General features: G+C 29.3%; 1 long non-coding RNA gene across 1 annotated transcript; it reads left to right on the top strand.

The window, feature by feature from the left end:
* The first annotated feature begins 1,710 nt into the window (after positions 1–1,710).
* LOC149242678 (uncharacterized) lies at positions 1,711–2,912 on the top strand. The gene is made up of 2 exons (XR_016245735.1): positions 1,711–2,391; positions 2,564–2,912. It is a non-coding gene; the product is annotated as an uncharacterized LOC149242678 (long non-coding RNA).
* The last annotated feature ends 2,578 nt before the right edge of the window (positions 2,913–5,490 follow it).

Below are 5,490 nucleotides of genomic sequence, written 5' to 3' on the forward strand. Positions count from 1 at the left end.
AAATCCTCATACCCAAATGATTTTTTGCAGTGACTTCTATGAATACATTACCATCCTTCGATCAGAGTGTTTTTCTTATCTCATCAGAGAAATTCTCTGAGGTCACGTTAATTCCAATAAAATTATACAGAGCGATAACCCGTAGTTACGAAACAAAATTGACACACTAGAATCTCAGCTGAAGCAATATATGTTATAAAGATGATAAGCTCGTGGAAGATGTTCATTGTAGTTTTGTTGGATTATTGAATATTAAATCATAGATAGTTTAAATTGATTTAGGTGATAATGGCTTCATTGTAGACCGTGTTAAAACATTAATTCTAAATCATAGATAAAAATTTAACCTTTTTTATATAGCATTAATTGTGTAACAATTTACAGTGTTAATTGTTTATTTACTTATAAATTAATAAAATATAAATTATTTATAAATTAATAAAATATAAGTGATGGCTTTAGGTACCAAGAAATATCTGCAAATAAATTAGCTCCTCTACGAGTATGTTAATTTTTTTAGTTAGATTACAAATATAAAATTTAAAAGTATATAATATTTGTTTTATGAATTTTTCTTACTAATTTTTTTTGTTTTTGTTTTTTTTTTTTAAGTTAAATTACAAATACAAAATTTAAAAGTATATAATATTTGTTTTATGATTTTTTTTACAAATTTTGTTTTTGTTTTTGTTTTTTGTTTTTTTTTCTCTACATTCGGTTATTTTTCTATGTTCTCTCCATGTGATTTTTTCTCACTAGTGAACAATCATGGTATTAAAAAGTCGATGATGGGATAATGTGTTCTATCATATCTCAAGCTATTCCCTCGCCGTAAACACTCTTAAATGATCATTTTCATGATATTAAAAACTCACAATGATGGGACACTGTGTGCTACCATATCTCAAACTATTCCCACACTTTTTAGATGTAAACACTCTTAAAATTATCATTTTTAAATTGCCTATAAATATGAAATTTTTATTACTATATGAATAAACCATTAAAATGTTATAAATAAGATATATGAAATAAAAATTCTTAATTTCTTTTTTATTATTATGTAAAGCCAAATTATGTTGAATTGTCAAAATTTAGACTTTAAAATTGTTAATATTCTTTTATTATATAAAGCTAACCTCTCCTAACCCAAAACATCACTTAAATCAATCTCTTATATCATAAAATATTCTAAAAAGTGAGATTTTATATTCTTTTCAACTTTAGTATTTTGTCAAATATTAAGAAATGCGAAACATAATATATATGTTAAAGAAGAAACATATTATATATCTTCAAGGAGAAACATATAATGGTAATGCAAAGTTTTAAAAGGTATGTGATCCTTAGGCTTATTGGAGAGTATATAAAAAATTTCACACCTTTTTATGAGATAGGGGAGGAAAACATGTTAAAGATTTTTAATAAATATAAAATTTCCAAAATGATGCTAGTTACGTGTGATTCTTTTTTCATTGTTTGTGATTATGAAAAATGAAACTCAATGTTTTTTCATTAGTGCACACATATTTCATTATATAATTGCATATAGAAAAATCATTCCAGAGCCGATAACAATAAAAGTGAAGAATTTATGGTCCAACGTTATATTTAAGGGAGATGTTTAAGGATGACGTTTGAATTTTGTTTTTCATTTTAAGACATTTGGAGCAAATATTAGGAAGGACCTTGAGAAAGGATGGTCCTTGATTTTCGAAAATGGAGTTGTTCCTTTCCAGCCATATGCCCCAAGTGACCATCAAAGGGAGAGCTCATATGTTTTTTGGATGTTTTCTTTATAGCCATTTTTTTACACATATCCATAGAGTCCCCATGCCATTGATGTGAATTACTTGTTCGGTTTTTTTTAACCAAACAAGAAAAATTAAAAAAATGCCTCAAGATCAAAGACTGAAACAAAGACCTATTGACATACCTTTTAAAGTATGGAAAGAACTTGTAAAATCATATGAGAAGTTGGATGCACAAAGAAAAGCCGGCAATGAGAGCATTTAGGTATTGAATTTTTCATTAAACATTATTTAGAATGTATTAATACTTATAAGTATCTTAGACATGTATTTGTGTGAAAATAAATTGAATTGGTTTATGTTTAAGGACAAGGCATCCAAGGCGAGGTTAACCAAGACAAAAGTCACTCATCTTAGTGGCCAGAAAGGTTTAAAAGCACTGATAACAACCTTTGTAAGTATATTAAACATGTGATATTTTTTTAATAAATTTTGTACTAGAAGAAAGTCATTGTTATCTAATTTCTCCCTATTTACTGATTGATAGGAACTAAAATATGGAATACCTCCAAATCATTTGGAAAAGGAGGTGCTGCAGCAAAAGATATGGGTTGAATTTGTTGTTTGGATGGACTCTATGGTATGTAATCTTAGTTGGATTTCCAATATACTTTTAAACCATATTTTCATTTTATTTTTTAGTACTATTAGATATTATATCTTACCTCATTTTATGGTTAACATTGTATAACAAAAACATGCGTTGTGTTATGTAATTAATACTAACATGTAATATTGATTTTTTTTGTCAGAATGCTATACGTAATGATTGCCAAGACGATGATCCAAATTATGTTCAACATATATCAGGAGATGATGAGGATGAGGATGAGGATGATGGTGGTGAAGGAGGAGATGATGATGATAGTTGTGGTGTTGGTGATGATGTGGATCAGAGTAATGAGGATGGTTAAGATGATCATGAGGATGATCTTGGTGGTGGTAGCTAGGCATGCACATGCATTTTTTTTTTATGAAGAAATTATTGTGTAGAATGACATTGTTATGTTTAGATGGGTGTTGTGAATTTACCCTATATCAATGAGACATTTTGATTTTGTAATCATACGATGAGTTTGATTTATGTATGTTGTTAATTTATCGTAGAATAACGATATTCATGAAATATTTTGATTTGTTAATCATATTTGAATTTTACTTGTTTTGATTAAAAATAATACTGATTTTATTAGTATTATGTTGCTATTTTATACATGTTTTGAAAATTGTTAATGACACATTGTTATTTTTTTGGATGGATGTTGTCAATTTCTCTTAAATTTCTTTACAAATGATTTTGAATTGTGATATCTGCTTTAATGATATTTAGAAACTATCATATATTTCACTATGAATCTATAAAGGGGGTCATATATGTAAAGAAAAATATACTCTATATAAGAAGTCAAATGCGGATGTAACCATGGATGCAAAATTGAAAGTAAAATTGGATGTTAAACTAGGAATTAATACAAAATGCAAACAATTGACATACAAAGTGTTTTAAATTAGAAGTGAAAAATTGTGCAATAGTTGACACAAAGAAGGGAACAAAACATGGCATACAAAAGGATATCAAATTGGCAAAAACAAGGACACATAAATGGGCACCAAATTAGATGCAAAAAAAGACAACAACTAGATGTAAAATAAGATGCAAAGTTGAGCGTTAAAAAGAAGAAAAAAACGTTACAGATTAATATGCCAAATGGTGATGCAAATAATGGTGTAAATTTGGGATGCAAACTTGGGTGCAAAAAAGGAAAAAAAAAAAAGATGTAAGAAAAGACATAAAACAAGATGAAAAATGGGGCTGAAAAAAGGTGAAACCAAGGATGCCATATTGGATGTAAAAAATGATTCCTAATCACATGAAAATTTAGGCTCGAACTCAGACACAAAATTATATGCAAATGTGGACACAAAGTGAGGCAAAAAAAGATGCAAATTTGGATGGTGAAAACGATGTAAAACTAGACACCAAAAAAATGCAAAATTAGATGAAAAAGTCAGTTTAAATAATGGCGCAACATTGGACACAAGTAGACACAAAAAAATGGTGCAAAAAGGGGCATAAAATAGCTTAAAATTGGATGCAAAACTTGGTGCAAAAAAAAACTACAAAAGTAGACGTAAAAAATGGCTCTAAATTGAATGTACCATTAGACACAAAATAAGATGCAAAGGTGGACACAACACATGACTCAACATAATATGCAAATATAAATGCAAATTTGGATGCTCAAAATGATGTAACATTAGATGCAAGAGATGGTGTTAAAAATGATGCAAAATTGGATGAAACAAATGACGCAAAATATGGTGCAAAATGAGATGGGAAAAATGGAGACAAATCAAACGTAAATGTGGATGTAAAAAAAGGTCCAAAAAAAGATGCAAAAATGGGCACAAAAATGGATGCAAAATTTGGTGCTAAATCAAATTCAACACATGGTGCAAAGATAGGCACCAAAGCTGGTGCAAAAATAGAAGCAAAAACTAGTGTAAGACTAGATACAAAAGCTGGCGTAAGACTAGATGCAAAAACTGACACAAAATGGATGCATAAAAAGACGTTAAATTGGATTCAAAATACAGTGTAAACTTGATGCAAATGATGGTGCAAAAATGGAAGCAAAGAATGACACAAAATAGGAAGCAAAAGAGAATGAAAAATAGATGCAAAAAATGACACAAAACTAGAAGCAAAACATGTCATAAAATAAGATGCAAATCTTGGTTCAAAATTTGACGCAAAAAATGATGCATAGTTTGGTGTAAAAAATGATGCAAAATCTAGCGTGAAAAAGGATGCAAAATCAGGTGCAAAAAAGGACGCTTTAAAAATTGTACAATAGAGTCAGATTTAGCGCCAGGTTGCTCATCACAATTACAAAAAAAATGCACTAAAATCTGGCGCAAATCACTGGTTTTGTTGTAGTGAATTGGAGAATATGATGGAATTTGCATGTGGATGATATAAATTTTGTAACAACCTGGAAGGCTGGAAAAATAACATTGTTGTGAAGGCAAGGCTCCATGGTTGGATTATTTTATTTTTGGAGGATATCTATTAAGAAATCAATGGTTGTGGACATCGAAAGAATTTGAGAAGGAGAGCCTCAAACGTAGTTGGAAAAACATGTTTTAGGAGGTTACTTTGGGGAAAATAAACCATAGCAATGGTAGATGAGAGATGGTATTGGTGAGAAGTTGTCTAAGATGTGAAGTAGTGGGTTCATTGTTGCACAGACCATTATTGATTCATGAGAGACATGGAAGGATTTAAGCATGGATTTCATTCTTGGATTACCAAGAATGCAATAAGTTAATGATTTCATATTTTTTGTAGTTGATATATTTTTTTAAATGGAACATTTTATTCCTTGTAGGAAGACATGTGATGTAATAAATGTAGCTATGTTTTTTCCAAAGAATTAATGAGGCTACATGGATTGCTTAAGAGCATTACTATAGATAGAGATATTAAGTTTCATCACCAATTTTGAAAGACATTGTGGAATAAATTGAGTCTCAAATTGTAGTTTAGTTCAACTTATTGTGATCCAATTAATGGACACACTAACATTGTAATTTTGGAGAGAACCTTGGATAGTGATATATGGTCTTGGTACACATTTAATAATTGGGTGAAAAGGTTTATAAGTAAGACATGTGT

The sequence above is a fragment of the Pinus tabuliformis genome, chromosome 8, assembly GCF_031772625.1.
Source record: "Pinus tabuliformis cultivar Carrire ecotype Pingquan chromosome 8, CPIR1, whole genome shotgun sequence".
NCBI classification, from domain to species: Eukaryota; Viridiplantae; Streptophyta; class Pinopsida; order Pinales; family Pinaceae; genus Pinus; species Pinus tabuliformis.